Raw genomic sequence first — 16,709 nt, forward strand, 5'->3', positions numbered from 1 at the left:
ATGATTCTCCCAATAGATGCAGAGAAAGCATTTGACAAAATCCTTTCTTGATAAAAACCCTCAAGAAAGTAGGGATAGAAGGATCATTCCTTGAGTTCATAAAAGCCATATAAAAAAGACCCACTGCTAATAACATCCTCAATGGGGGAAAACTGAGAACTCTCCCCTTAAGGTCAGGAACACGACAGGGATGTCCACTCTTGCCACTGTTATTCAACATAATGTTGGAAGTCCTAGCCTTAGTAATCAAACACAAAGAAATAAAAGGCATCCAAATCGGTAAGGAGCAAGTCAAACTTTCACTCTTCGCAGACAACATGATACTCTATATGGAAAACCCAAAGGATTCCACCAAAAAAAATCCTGCTAGAACTGATCCATGAATTCAGCAAAGTCACAGGATATAAAATGAATGCACAGAAATTGTTGCATTTCTATACACCAATAATGAAGAAGCAGAAAGAGGAATCAAGGAATTGATTCCATTTACAATTGCACCAAAAACCATGAAATACCTAGGAATAAACCTAACCAAAGAAGTGAAAAATCTATACACTGAAAAACTATAGAAAGCTTATGAAAGAAATTGAAGACACACACACAAAATAAAGGAAAAATATTCCATGCTCCTGGATTGGAAGAGCAAATATTGTTAAAATGTCAATACTACCCAGAGCAATCTACATATTCAGTGCAATCCTTATCAAAATAACACCAGCATTCTTCACAGAGCTAGAACAAACAATCCTAAACTCTGTATGGAACCAGAAAAAGACCCTGAATAGCCAAAGCAACCCTGAAAAAGAAAACCAAAGCTGGAGGCATCACAATTCCAAACTTCGGGATGTATTACAAAGCTGTAATCATCAAGACAGTGTGGTACTGGCACCAAAACAGACACTCAGATCAATGGAACAGACTAGAGAACCCAGAAATGGACCCACAAATGTACAACCAACTAATCTTTGACAAAGCAGGAAATAATATCCAATGGAATAAAGATAGTCTCTTCGGCAAATGGTGCTGGGAAAACTGGACAGCGGCATGCAGAAAAATGAACCTGGACCACTTTCTTACACCACACACAAAAATAAACTCAAAATGGATGAAAGACCTAAATGTAAGACAGGAAGCCATCAAAATCCTAGAGGAGAAAGAAGGCAAAAGCCTCTTTGACCTTGGCCGCAATAACATCTTACTCAACATGTCTCCAGAGGCAAGAGAAACAGAAGCAAAAATGAACTATTGGGACCTCATCAAAATAAAAAGCTTCTGCACAGTGAAGGGAGCAGTCAACAAAACTAAAAGACAACTGATGGAATGGGAGACGATATTTGCAAATGACATATCAGATAAAGGGCTAGTATCCAAAAGCTATAAAGAACTTATCAAACTCAACACCCAAAAAACAAATAAGCCAGTGAAGAAATGGGCAAAAGACATGAATAGACACTTCTCCAAAGAACACATCCAGATGGCTAACAGACACATGAAAAGATGCTCAACATCACTCATCATCAGGGAAATACAAATCAAAACCACAATGAGATGCCACCTCACACCTGTCAGAATGGCTAAAATTAACAACTCAGGCAACAACAGATGTTGGCAAGGATACAGAGAAAGAGGAGCGCTTTTGCACTGCTGGTGGGAATGCAAAATGGTACAGCCACTCTGGAAAATAGTATAAAGGTTCCTTAAAAAATTAAAAGTAGAACTACCCTACAATTCCACAATTGCACTACTAGGTATTTATCCAAAGGATACAGTTTTGAAGGGGCACATGCACCCTAGTATTTATAGCAGTGCTATCGACAATAGCCAAAGTATGGAAAGAGACCAAATGTCCACGAACAGATGAATGGATAAAGAAGATTGGGTATATATATACAATGGATTATTACTTGGCAATCAAAAAGAATGAAATCTTGCCATTTGCAACCACATGGATGAAACTAGAGTGTATTATGCCAAGCGAAATTAGAGAAGAACAAATATCATGACTTCACTCGTGTGGAATTTAAGATACAAAACAGATGAACATAATGGGAGGGAGGCAAAAATAATATAAAGACGGGGGGGCGAAACATAAGAGACAACTCTTAAATATAGAGAACAAACTGAGGGTTGCTGGAGGGGTTGTGGTGGGGGATGGGCTAAATGGGCAAGAGGCATTAAGGAAGACACTTATTGGGTTGAGCACTGGGTGTTATATGCAGGGGAATGAATCACTGGATTCTACTCCTGAAATCATTATTTCACTATCTGCTAACTAACTTGGATGTAAATTTAAAAAAAAAAGAAAAGAAAGAAAAAAAGAAGAAAACGACAAAAAACTTAATCTTTTTTTTTTGGAGAGAGTGAGGCTGCAAGTGAGTGAGGGGCAGAAAGAGAGAGAGAGAGAGAAGGAGAAAGAAGGAGAGAGAGAAAATCCCAAGCTTGAACTCATGAACTGAGAGATCATGACCTGAATTGCAGTCAGAGGCTAAACTGACTGAGCCACCCAGGTGCCCCAAAACTTAATCTTGAATCTTGGTTAAAGATCACTTAGCATCTAAAACATGCTTTGGTTTTGACGTCTAATACTCATGATTTTATTTTGGTTAAGGAAAGAGAGATGAATGCTGGCTGGACCTCTTGTGATCTGGATCATATTTCCTATAAAGGTCGGTTTCAGGGCTTCCAGAAGTTGGGTTTAGCCAGAAAATAATAACCCAAACAGGATTTTTTTTTTCAACGGGCCTTTTTTACAAGGTACTTTTCAACGTTTATTTATTTTTGGGACAGAGAGAGACAGAGCATGAATGGGGGAGGGGCAGAGAGAGAGGGAGACACAGAATCGGAAACAGGCTCCAGGCTCTGAGCCATCAGCCCAGAGCCTGACGCGGGGCTTGAACTCACGGACCGCGAGATCGTGACCTGGCTGAAGTCGGACGCTTAACCGACTGCGCCACTCAGGCGCCCCTACAAGGTACTTTTCAAAGACAATTGCCTATTTCAAAGGCAATAATTCTCAGCCCTGACTTGAAACTTTTTTTTTTAACCTTGTTTCACTATTTTATTTTATTTTATTTTATTTTATTTTATTTTATTTTATTATTTTATTTTATTTTTTTCAATATATGAAGTTTATTGTCAAATTGGTTTCCATACAACACCCAGTGCTCATCCCAAAAGGTCCCCTCCTCAATACCCATCACCCACCCTCCCCCCCCCCACCCCCCATCAACCCTCAGTTTGTTCTCAGTTTTTAACAGTCTCTTATGCTTTGGCTCTCTTCCACTTTAACCTCTTTTTTTTTTTTCCTTCCCCTCTCCCATGGGTTTCTGTTAAGTTTCTCAGGATCCACATAAGAGTGAACACACATGGTATCTGTCTTTCTCTGTATGGCTTATTTCACTTAGCATCACACTCTCCAGTTCCATCCACGTTGCTACAAAGGGCCATATTTCATTCTTTCTCATTGCCACGTAGTACTCCATTGTGTATATAAACCACAATTTCTTTATCCATTCATCAGTTGATGGACATTTAGGCTCTTTCCATCATTTGGCTATTGTTGAGAGTGCTGCTATAAACATTGGGGTACAAGTGCCCCTATGCATCAGTACTCCTGTATCCCTTGGGTAAATTCCTAGCAGTGCTATTGCTGGGTCATAGGGTAGGTCTATTTTTAATTTTTTGAGGAACCTCCACACTGTTTTCCAGAGTGGCTGCAGCAATTTGCATTCCCACCAAGAGTGCAAGAGGGTTCCCGTTTCTCCACATCCTCGCCAGCATCTATAGTCTCCTGATTCGTTCATTTTGGCCACTCTGACTGGCGTGAGGTGATATCTGAGTGTGGTTTTGATTTGTATTTCCCTGATGAGGAGCAATGTTGAGCATCTGTTCATGTGCCTGTTGGCCATCTGGATGTCTTCTTTAGAGAAGTGTCTATTCATGTTTTCTGCCCATTTCTTCACTGGGTTATTTGTTTTTTGGGTGTGGAGTTTGGTGAGCTCTTTATAGATTTTGGATACTAGCCCTTTGTCCGATATGTCATTTGCAAATATCTTTTCCCATTCTGTTGGTAGCCTTTTAGTTTTTTGGTTGTTTCCTTTGCTGTGCAGAAGCTTTTTATCTTCATAAGGTCCCAATAGTTCATTTTTGCTTTTATTCCCTTGCCTTTGGGGATGTGTCAAGTAAGAAATTGCTACGGCTGAGGTCAGAGAGGTCTTTTCCTGCTTTCTCCTCTAGGGCTTTGATGGTTTCCTGTCTCACATTCAGGTCCTTTATCCATTTTGAGTTTCTTTTTGTGAATGGTGTGAGAAAGTGGTCTAGTTTCAATCTTCTGCATGTTGCTATCCAGTTCTCCCAGCACCATTTGTTAAAGAGACTGTCTTTTTTCCGTTGGATATTCTTTCCTGCTTTGTCAAAGATGAGTTGGCCATACATTTGTGGGTCTAGTTCTGGGGTTTCTATTCTATTCCATTGGTCTATGTGTCTGTTTTTGTGCCAATACCATGCTGTCTTGATGATTACAGCTTTGTAGTAGAGGCTAAAGTCTGGGATTGTGATGCCTCCTGCTCTGGTCTTCTTCAAAATTCCTTTGGCTATTCGGGGCCTTTTGTGGTTCCATATGAATTTTAGGATTGCTTGTTCTAGCTTCGAGAAGAATGCTGGTGCAATTTTGATTGGGATTGCATTGAATGTGTAGATAGCTTTGGGGAGTATTGACATTTTGACAATATTTATACTTCCAATCCATGAGCACGGAATGTTTTTCCCTTTCTTTATATCTTCTTCAATTTCCTTCATACGCTTTCTATAGTTTTCAGCATACAGATCTTGTACATCTTTGGCTGGACTTATTCCTAGGTATTTTATGCTTCTTGGTGCAATTGTGAATGGGATCAGTTTCTTTATTTGTCTTTCTGTTGCTTCATTGTTAGTGTATAAGAATGCAACTGATTTCTGTACATTGATTTTGTATCCTGCAACTTTGCTGAATTCATGTATCAGTTCTAGCAGACTTTTGGTGGAGTCTATCGGATTTTCCATGTATAATATCATGTCATCTGCAAAAAGCGAAAGCTTGACTTCATCTTTGCCAATTTTGATGCCTTTGATTTCCTTTTGTTGTCTGATTGCTGATGCTAGCACTTCCAACACTATGTGAAACAACAGTGGTGAGAGTGGACATCCCTGTCGTATTCCTGATCTCAGGGAAAAAGCTTTCAGTTTTTCCCCGTTGAGGATGATGTTAGCTGTGGGCTTTTCATAAATGGCTTTTATGATCTTTAAGTATGTTCCTTCTATCCCGACTTTCTCGAGGGTTTTTATTAAGAAAGGTTGCTGAATTTTGTCAAAGGCCTCTTCTGCATCTATTGACAGGATCATATGGTTCTTATTTTTTCTTTTACTAATGTGATGTATCACATTGATTGATTTGCGAATGTTGAACCAGCCCTGAATCCCAGGAGTGAGTCCCACTTGATCATGGTGAATAATTCTTTTTATAAGCTGTTGAATTCGATTTGCTAGTATCTTATTGAGAATTTTTGCATCCATATTCATCAGGGATATTGGCCTGTAGTTCTCTTTTTTTACTGGGTCTCTGTCTGGTTTAGGAATCAAAGTAATACTGGCTTCATAGAATGAGTCTGGAAGTTTTCCTTCCCTTTCTATTTTTTGGAATAGCTTGAGAAGGATAGGTATTACCTCTGCTTTAAACGTCCGGTAGAACTCCCCTGGGAAGCCATCTGGTCCTGGACTCTTATTTGTTGGGAGATTTTTGATGACTGATTCAATTTCTTTGCTGGTTATGGGTCTGTTCAAGCTTTCTATTTCCTTCTGATTGAGTTTTGGAAGTGTGTGGGTGTTTAGGAATTTGTCCATTTCTTCCAGGTTTTCCAGTTTGTTGGCATATAATTTTTCATAGTATTCCCTGATAATTGCTTGTATCTCTGAGGGATTGGTTGTAATAATTCCATTTTCATTCATGATTTTATCTATTTGGGTCATCTCCCTTTTCTTTTTGAGAAGCATGGCTAGAGGTTTATCAATTTTGTTTATTTTTTCAAAAAACCAACTCAGTTTCGTTGATCTGCTCTACAGTTTTTTTAGATTCTATATTGTTTATTTCTGCTCTGATCTTTATTATTTCTCTTCTTCTGCTGGATTTAGGCTGTCTTTGCTGTTCTGCTTCTATTTCCTTTAGGTGTACTGTTAGATTTTGTATTTGGGATTTTTCTTGTTTCTTGAGATAGGCCTGGATTGCAATGTATTTTCCTCTCAGGACTGCCTTCGCTGCATCCCAAAGCGTTTGGATTGTTGTATTTTCATTTTCATTTGTTTCCATATATTTTTTAATTTCTTCTCTAATTGCCTGGTTGACCCATTCATTCTTTAGTAGGGTGTTCTTTAACTTCCATGCTTTTGGAGGTTTTCCAGACTTTTTCCTTTGGTTGATTTCAAGCTTCATAGCATTGTGGTCTGAAAGTGTGCATGGTATGATCTCAATTCTTGTATACTTATGAAGGGCTGTTTTGTGACCCAGTATGTGATCTATCTTGGAGAATGTTCCATGTGTACCCGAGAAGAAAGTATATTCTGTTGCTTTGGGATGCAGAGTTCTAAATATATCTGTCAAGTCCATCTGATCCAATGTCTCATTAAGGGCCCTTGTTTCTTTATTGACCATGTGTCTAGATGATCTCTCCATTTCTGTAAGTGGAGTGTTAAAGTCCCCTGCAATTACCACATTCTTGTCAATAAGGTTGCTTATGTTTGTGAGTAATTGTTTTATATATTTGGGGGCTCCTGTATTCGACGCATAGACATTTATAATTGTTAGCTCTTCTGGATGGATAGACCCTGTGATTATTATATAATGCCCTTCTTCATCTCTTGTTACAGCCTTTAATTTAAAGTCTAGTTTGTCTTATATAAGTATGGCTACTCCAGCTTTCTTTTGACTTCCGTGGCATGATAACTACTTTTCCATCCCCTCACTCTCAATCTGAAGGTGTCCTCAGGTCTAAAATGAGTCTCTTGTAGACAGCAAATAGATGGGTCTTGTTTTCTTATCCATTCTGATACCTTATGTCTTTTGGTTGGCGCATTTAGTCCATTTACATTCAATGTTATTATAGAAAGATATGGGTTTAGAGTCATTGTGATGTCCATAGGTTTCATCTGTGTAGCGATGTCTCTGGTACTTTGTCTCACAGGATCCCCCTTAGGATTTCTTGTAGGGCTGGTTTAGTGGTGACTAATTCCTTCAGTTTTTGTCTGTTTGGGAAGACCTTTATCTTTCCTTCTATTCTAAATGACAGACTTGCTGGATAAAGGATTCTCGGCTGCATATTTTTTCTGTTCATCACAGTGAAGATTTCCTGCCATTCCTTTCTGGCCTGCCAAGTTTCAGTAGAGAGATTGGTCACTAGTCTTACAGGTCTCCCTTTATAAGTTAGAGCTTGTTTATCCCTAGCTGCTTTCAGAATTTTCTCTTTATCCCTGTATTTTGCCAGTTTCACTATGATATGTCGTGCAGAAGATCGATTCAAGTTACGTCTGAAGGGAGTTCTCTGTGCCTCTTGGATTTCAGTGCCTTTTTCCTTCCCCAGATCAGGGAAGTTCTCAGCTATTATTTCTTCAAGTACACCTTCAGCACCTTTCCCTTTCTCTTCCTCCTCTGGAATACCAATTATGCGTAGATTATTTCTCTTTAGTGCATCACTTAGTTCTCTGATTTTCCCCTCATACTCCTGGATTTTTTTATCTCTCTTCTTCTCAGCTGCTTCTTTTTCCATAATTTTATCTTCTAGTTCCCCTATTCTCTCCTCTGCCTCTTCAATCCGAGCTGTGGTCATTTCCATTTTATTTTGCAGCTCATTGATAGCATTTTTTAGCTCCTCCTGGCTGTTCCTTAGTCTCTTGATCTCTGTAGCAAGAGATTCTCTGCTGTCCTTTATACTGCTTTCAAGCCCAGCTATTAATTTTATGACTATTATTCTAAATTCACTTTCTGTTATATTGTTTGAATCATTTTTGATCAGTTCGTTAGCTGTCGTTATTTCCTGGATGTTTTTCTGAGGGGAATTCTTCCGTTTCGTCATTTTGGATAGTCCCTGGAGTGGTGCGGGACTGTGGGGCACTTCCCCTGTGCTGTCTTGAATAATTTGCGTTGGTGGGCGGGGCCGCAGTCAGACCTGATGTCTGCCCCCAGCCCACAGCTGGGGCCATAGTCGGACTGGTGTGTGCCTTTCTTCCCCTCTCCTAGGGGTGGGATTCACTGTGGGGTGGTGTGGCCCGTCTGGGCTGCTTGCACACTGCCAGGCTTGTGGTGCTGGGGATCTGGCATATTAGCTGGGGTGGATCGGCAAGGTGCACAGGGGTGGGAGGGGCAGGCTCAGCTCCTTTTCCTTCGGAGATCCGCTTCGGGAGAGGCCCTGAGGCACTGGGAGGGAGTCAGACCTGCCAGAGGGATGGATCTGCAGAAGCACAGCGTTGGGTGTTTGCGCGTTGCAAGCAAGTTCCCAGGCAGGAACTGGTTCCCTTTGGGATTTTGGCTGGGAGCTGGGCTAGGGAGATGGTGCTCTGGAGTGCCTTTGTTCCCTGCCAAGCTGAGCTCTGTGGTCCGGGGCTCAACAACTCTCCCTCCCGTTGTCCTCCAGCCCTCCCGTTCTCCAAGCAGAGCTGTTAGCTTATAACCTTCCAGATGTCAAGCCCCTCTTGCTGTCAGAACACCCTCCGTCTGGCCCCTCCGCTTTTGCAAGCCAGACTCGGGGGTTCTGCTTGGCCTGCGGGCCGCCCCTCTGCCCCAGCTCCCTCCCACCAGTCTGTGTAGCACGCACTGCCTTGTCACCCTTCCTACCCTCTTCCGTGGGCCTCTTGTCTGTGCTTGGCTCCGGAGAGTCCATTCTGCTAGTCTTCTGGCGGTTTTCTGGGTTATTTAGGCAGGTGTAGGTAGAATCTAAGTGATCAGCAGGATGCGCGGTGAGCACAGCGTCCTCTTACGCGGCCATCTTCCCAGGATCTTGAAGAACTTTTAAAAATAATACCATGCCTGATACAAAAATGTAGATTCGAAGGGGTATATGCACCCCAATGTTTATAATAGCATTATCAACAATAGTCAAACTATGGAAGGAGCCCCAATGTCCATTGACTGATGAATGGATAAAGAAGATGTGGTATGTAGATGTAATGGAATGTTACTCAGCCATCAAAAAGAATGAAATCTTGCCATTTGCAATTACATGGTTGGAGCTAGAGTGTATTATCCTAGGCGAAATAAGTCAGTCAGAGAAAGATAAATACTACATGATTTTACTCCTATGTGGATTTTAAGAACAAAACAGATGAATATATAGGAAGAGGGGGGGAAAAAAGAGAGAGGGAGACAAACCATGAGAGACTCTTAATGATTGAGAATCAACTGAGGGTTGATAGAGGGAGGTTAGTGGGGGATGGGCTAGATGGGTGATGGAGTATTAAGGAGATGGGTATTATGGAGGGCATGTTATGATAAACACTGGGTTTTGTATGTAAGTGATGCATCACTGAATTCTACTCCTCAAATCAAAACTGCACTGTATGTTAACTAACTAGAATTTTAATAAAAATTAAAAAAATAAAAATATAATAATACCATACCTAACCCCCAGAGAAGTTGATTAAATTGGTTTGGGGTGAGGCACAGGCTTCTTATGGTCTAAAAATGCCTTAAAAAGGCAGCTTTTTATAATAGGGAAAAAGTTACACATAGAAAACAGTATGTTCTGAGGCATCTTGGGTGGCTCACTTGGTTAAGTGTCTAGCTTTTGATTTTGGCTCAGGTCATGATTTCACAGTTCGTGAGTTCAACCCCTGTGAAAGGCTCTGTGCGTCATGACAGCTAAGAGCCTACTTAGGATTCTCTGTCTCCCTCTCTCTCTCTGCCCCTCTCCCACTTGCGCACGCACATGCACACACACACTCTCTCTCTCCCTAAATTAATAAACATTAAAAATATAAACAGTATTCTCCAAACCATTTGATTATTATACCCCATTAGTAAAATATTTTAAGTATCTTCCAAATATATGTGTATTTATTTTTGTGTAAATTATATATAACACAAATTCTAAAATTTTTAGAATGATATAAATATGACATAAGCAGTATTTCTAAGATAGGTTTTATTTTTTGTTTGTTTGTTTTGTTTTGTTTTGGAGTTGTATTTATTTAAGTGATCTCTACACCCCATGTGGGGCCCAAACTCACACCCCAAGGTCAAGAGCTGCATGTTCTTCTGACTGAGGCAGCCAGATACCCCTATTTTACTTTTAATGGTTTAAAAAGCCTGGGGTGCCTGGTGGCTCAGTTGGTTAAGCATCTGACTTTGACTTAGGTCATGATCTGGTGATTCATGAGTTCAAGCCCCACATTGGGCTCTGTACTGACAGCTCAGATCTGGAACCTAACTTGGATTCTGTGTCTCCCTTTTTTTCTGCCCCTCCCCTGCTCGTGCTTTGTCTCTCTCTCTCAAAAAATAATAGACGTTAAAAATTTTTACATTAATTTTTTTTAAATGATACAAAAAACCTTTTTACTCCTTCCTGTTGAGAGCAATGAGACAGAATAGGCTTCATTCTTCTTAAACAACTTGTGAAACAATAATTTGAAGATCCAGTTTTAAGTTTAATTCATTTCTATACTTGATTTTAATGCATATTATAGTTTAAAAAGATAACTCAGAAAAGGACCCATGAGTCCTTTCACTAAGAGATGTGAATAATTGTATTAGCTATCTAGTGCTATGTAACAATAATATCATGAACTTAGTGGCTTAAAATAACACACATTTATTCTCACTGTCTCAAAAAGTCAGGAATCTGGGCATGGCTTCATTGCATCCTCAGCTTCAGGGTCTTACAAAATTATAATCAGCTTGTTTACCAGGGCAGTCATCTCATGTGAGGTTCGACTGGATAAGGATTCACTTGTGTGCTTGTTGATAGCATTCAGTTCCTGGTGAACTGCCAGATTGAGGGCCTCTTTCTTGCTGGCTGTCAACAGGAGGCCACCCTTAGCTCTTTGCAAGGTGTCCCTCTCCATATGGCAGTTCACAACATGGCAGCTTGTTTCTTACAATCTAGCAAAGGAAAGATAGTCCCCTCGCAAGACAGTTTTAATCTTATGTAATGTAATCACAAACAGATAACCACATGTATATACAGTCACTTTCACCATATTCTATTGGCTAGAAGCAAGTTACAGGTCCCATTCACCCTCAAAAGGAAGATACCGCATAAGGCAGTGAACTTTGGGAGGTAGGGATCATGGAGACCACCCTAGAGTCTGTCTACTACACAAATACCTAAATAGATGAGTGAAAGAGGAAAAAAGGAAAGAAATTTTTCATGGTAACAGACCAACAAATAAATGTAGAAGAGTGATATTCAGAAAATTACTATTTTCAACCATCACAGCAATAAATGGTATAATAAGAATAGTCAATGGATGCTAAAAACCATTGCATAAAAAGATGTCAGAGAACAGGATATCTATATGATCTCAAAGTATCTCCACATGGACTTTCACTTCCAATCATAATTTACCCTTCAGCATAAAACATGTAACACTTTGGGCAAAATATTTGGAACATTTTTCAGATATTGGAAAACAGGCAGAACAAGAGAGTGATCCTTGAGAGAAGGGAATCAAAAGCCGAGAGTTCTATAATTGCCCTATCTCACTGCATGGAGAGAATTTCCTGATACAGTTCGAGGGAGAACTCAGAATCCAGCATACCTACTGGTTGAGGAGACAAAGTTGTTTCTTTTTATTTATTTATTTTTATTAAAAAAATGTTTAGGTTTATTTATTTTTGAGAGAGAGACAAAGAGAGACAGCATGAGCAGGGGAGGGGCAGAGAAAGAGGGAAACACAGAATCTGAAACAGACTCCAGGATCTGAGCTGTCAGCAACCCGATGTGGGGCTTAAACCTATGAACTGTGAGATTATGACCTGAAGCAAAGTTAGATGCCTAACCGACTGAGCCACCCAGGTGCCCCACAAAGTTGTTTCTTTTTTTTTTTTTAATTTCTTTAAATGTTTTTATTTATTTTTGAGACAGAGAGAGACAGAGCACAAGCAGGGGAGGGGCAGAGAGAGAGGGAGACACAGAATCTGAAGCCGGCTCCAGGCTCTGGAGCTGTCAGCACAGAGCCTGACACAGGGCTTGAACTCATGGACTGTGAGATCATGACCTGAGCCGAAGTCGGACGCTTAACCAACTGAGCCACTCAGGCACCCCCAAAGTTGTTTGTTAGTACTAATTTACCTTGCTCTTCTAACACTTATATTTCCTGTAACTGACAGTTGTAGCTAAAAATTTGCTTAAATTCAATTAAACATTTAGGTAAAAATATTTAATAGGTTTTACTGTGTACTTTATACTGTATCACATCATGATGCCCATAATGTTGGGTTGTTTCATTAATAGTGATTCTAGATTTGTTCACTTGATTAAGTTAGTGATCTCCCAGATCTCCAAATTGTAAAGATAGGGTTTTCTCTTTGCAATTAGCAACAGAATAACCTGTGAGTGATGCTTTGGTAGAGTGCAAATATCTTGTCCCCAAAAGCCCTTCACTCATGGTTTCAGCATCCACTGGTTTTTTTTGCCATAAGCAAATATTTTATGAGTAGAGAAATGGCTGTTTTTACTTCAGTTGTTCCTTTTACATTCACTAGCTGACATTTTCCCATAAAGAAAAGCTTTCTCTTCTCTACTGGAATTATCCACAGTTCCTCTTTAAAGGTAGGGTAAGTGCTTAATTTCTTTTTGTTTCCCATTTTCAGAATAGTGTGTATAAAAGTTTATTTTCAATTAATCCCCTCTCTTTCTCTCTCTCTGAGCATCACTGTGGACTTATTAATTTTTATTTGTTCAATATTTTAAAAATGTTTATTTATTTATTTTTCAGAGAGAGGAAGAGGGAGAAGGAGAGAGAGAATCCCAAGCAGGCTCCATATTGTCAGTGCAGAGCCTGATTTGGGGCTCGATCTCACGATCTGTAAGACCATGACCTGAGCTGAAATTAAGAATCAGAGACCTAACAAACTGAGCCAACCAGGCTTCCCTCTTTATTCAATATTCAAAAATCACAGTCATTATTCTTTTTGATTCTAAAGTAATCCCAAATTTGGCCAATGAGAATTCCTTCAACATGCCTCACATGCTTCTGATACGTCTCCAATAGTCTTTGAGAACTTCCTTGTTTTCTGGCACAATAAGATAACCCAAGTTTACCTTATACTTTCCTTGCCCTATACCTGTCATAAGCTATTTCTTTAGGAATTGTGGCTTATTTTAGTGAAAGATAGTAATTAGAGATTACAATGTGAGTGCTAGGTATACTGATTACTATTGGAGTTTGTCCTCATTTGGATTCTCCTGAAAGCAGACCCCGAGACAAGGATTTGAGTGCAAGTATTTTCTCTGGAAGATGATCCCAAGAAGTATAAGTCAGGAAGTGGGGAAATGAATCAGGAAAGGGAAAAAAGCCAGTAAAGGGTGTATTAATGAACACATTGCTGTTGTGAGCAAATGGGGCTCAATCCTGTTGGGAATCCTCTAAGGAACAGCCTAAAACGTGTTCCAGAACCCTCCCACTCAGGGACAGAAACACTGGGATATTTATCCACTAACCTCCATCCCTTATTGTTTGAGGAATTGTCTAAATTGTTAAATCCCAGCACTTGTGTCAGACGTATGACTTCATAAGCATGACTTGAAGTGTTTACTGCAGCTTCAGGTGAACTCCGAGCAGGCCGAAGGGAATATAGAAGAGGGCATCCATAGAAGCTACTACAAGTTATAGCTTCTAGGTGCTTTTTTTTTTTTTTAATTTTGTTTTTTTAACATTTATTTATTTTTGAGACAGAGAGAGACAGAGCATGAACGGGGGAGGGTCAGAGAGAGAGGGAGACACAGAATCTGAAACAGGCTCCAGGCTCTGAGCAGACAGCACAGAGCCCGACGCAGGGCTCGAACTCACATACCGCGAGATCGTGACCTGAGCTGAAGTCAGACGCTTAACCGACTGAGCCACCCAGGCGCCCCTCTAGGTGCTTTTAAAAGACAAAGCTGGGAGATAAATTTTTTAAAAAACTGAATCCATACTGATTTCCAATTCAAAATGAACATTATAGGATTTTTGTCTTTATTTTTAAATTTGTATCTCCCTTCTCTTTTACTTGTTTTTGGTTTTCAATATTAATAGTATTTATTTGTTTTATCCTACAATATACATCATTAAATTCAAAATTGCATTACCAATATTACTACCAACATTAAAATTATTAATAACATTGAAGATTTCTTTGAAGTTTTTTATCTGTAGGATATACCTTCTGATTATATCCTGAATGTATAAGAACTTTTACAACTCAATAATAAAGAGATAAATAATATAATTTAAAAATGGGCAAAGGATATTTATGAATAAGCATTTCCCCATAGAAGGTATACAAATGGTCAATAACACATGAAAAGCCATTAAAGGGGGTACCTGGGTGGCTCAGTCAGTTAAGTGTCCGACTTCAGCTCAGGTCATGATCTCATGGCTCATGGGTTTGAGTCCTTCATCAGGCTCTGTGCTGACAGCTCAGAGACTGGAGCCTGCTTCAGATTCTGTGTCTCCCTCTCTCTCTGCCCCTCCCCCGCTTGCACTCCCCCCCCACTCTCTCTCTCTCTCTCTCTCTCTCTCTCTCTCTCAAAAATGAATAAACATTAAAAAAAAAAAATTAAAGGGCGCCTGGTGGCTCAGTCAGTTAAGTGTCCAGCTTTGGCTCAGGTCATGATCTCGGGTTCGTGGGTTCAAGCCCCATGTCGGGTTCTGTGCTGACAGCTCAGAGCCTGGAGCCTGCTTCAGATTCTGTCTCCTTCTCTCTTTGCCCCTCCCCCACTCGCACTCTGTCTCTGTCTCTCTCAAAAATAAATAAACATTAAAAATAACAATAATAAAAGAAAAAAAAAGAAAAGTCATTAAGGAAATGAAAATCAAAAACAATGGGGAGTGGCACCTGGCTGGCTCAGTCAGTAGAACATGCAACTCTTGATCTCAGGGTTGCGAATTCAAGCCCCATGATAATATACCCAATAATCTTGGGTATAGAGACTATTTAAATAAATAAACTTAACAGCAACAAAAACAAAAGCACAGGGAGATGTCACTTCACAGCCATAGAGTGACTAAAACAAAAGACAGACAATAGCAAGTGTTGGTGAAGATGAAGAGAAATTGGAACCTTCATTCATTGATGTGGGATCATAAAATGGTAGAGCAACTTTGGAAAACTGTTTGGCCGTTCATCAAAATGCCTGGGGGGGGCCTGGCTGGCTCAGTCAGTAGAGCACATGACTCTGGATCTTGGGGTCATGAGTTCAAGCCCCATGTTGGGTGTAGAGCTTAAAACTATAAAGAGTAAATAAAGAAAAAAAAGTTAAAAACAGAGTTACCACATGATCAAACAATTCCACTCCAGCAGAAACGAAAACATGTGTCTGCACTAAACTCGTATATGATGTTCATAGGAGGATTATTCATAACAGCCACAGAGAGAAAACAATACAAATGTCCATCAACTGATGTATGAATAAACCAAATGTGGTATCTCTATACGATAGAACATTATTTGACTGGAAAAAGGAATAAAGTACTGATATATGCCACAACATGGATGACCCTTGAAAAAATTGTGCTCAGTGAAAGAAACCAGTCACAAAAGACCACATATTATATGAAATGTCCAGAATAGGCAAATCTGTCATAAGCACATCTCATCAGAGAAGTTCAGGCTCAACTTTTCCTCCATCCTCTTTGCTTCTCTTCAATTCTTCTTCCTCACTTCAACATATCCCAAGCTATCCTTACCTATGGGAAGCTTGCTCTTATATCATGTTGCCTTGAAACCTAAAGTTTAAAAAAATTTTTTTATTACATTTATTTATTTTTGAGAGACAGGGTGAGACAGAGCACGAATTGGGGAGGGGTGGAGAGAGAAGGAGACACAGAATCCGAAGCAGGCTCCAGGTTCCAAGCACGCATTCAGCACAGAGCCTGATGCGGGGCTCAAACCCACAGACTGTGAGATCATGACCTGACCCAAAGTTGGACACTTAACTGACTGAGCCACCCAGTCACCCTGAAACCTCAAGTTTTAATTCTCAGAAGTCAAGAAACAATTTTTGAGTCTGCTATGTCATTTCCTTCCAGAGGTAGTAAGTGAGGCAATAAGCTCACTGAATGGTAGAAGAACAAAAGGTACAAGGAAATGTAGAAAAATAGTCTCAATTAATTTATTCTCCCACAATTTAGGATTTTTCATTTTTAAAATTTTTTAATGTTTATTTATTTTTTGAGAGGAAGAGAAAGAGAGAGAGAGACAGAGAAAGAGAATGAGTGGGGGAGGGGCAGAGAGAGAGGGAGATACAGAATCTGAAGCAGGCTCCAGGCTCCCCAGCTGTCAGCACAGAGTCTGACATGGAGCTCGAACCCATGGACTGTGAGATCATGACCTGAGTCGAAGTCTGATGCTTACCTGACTGAGCCACCCAGGCACCCCAGGACTTTTCTTTCTTTGTAATCCAAGTATCTTTTAGAAGAAAATTACTGTTTTCATAGCTAGGAATTAAGAGCATCCAGGTCTCTTGCTGGGGCTGAGGTACTTGTAC

At 40.0% G+C, this 16,709-nt stretch overlaps 1 non-coding gene across 1 annotated transcript; it reads left to right on the top strand.

Annotated features, from left to right (window-relative positions):
* Positions 1-15,365: 15,365 nt before the first annotated feature.
* On the top strand, positions 15,366-15,438 carry TRNAQ-CUG (transfer RNA glutamine (anticodon CUG)). Its single transcript has one exon. It is a non-coding gene; the product is annotated as a tRNA-Gln (tRNA).
* Positions 15,439-16,709: the final 1,271 nt, after the last annotated feature.

Source organism: Acinonyx jubatus, chromosome C1, assembly GCF_027475565.1.
Source record: "Acinonyx jubatus isolate Ajub_Pintada_27869175 chromosome C1, VMU_Ajub_asm_v1.0, whole genome shotgun sequence".
In the NCBI taxonomy this organism is placed as follows: Eukaryota; Metazoa; Chordata; class Mammalia; order Carnivora; family Felidae; genus Acinonyx; species Acinonyx jubatus.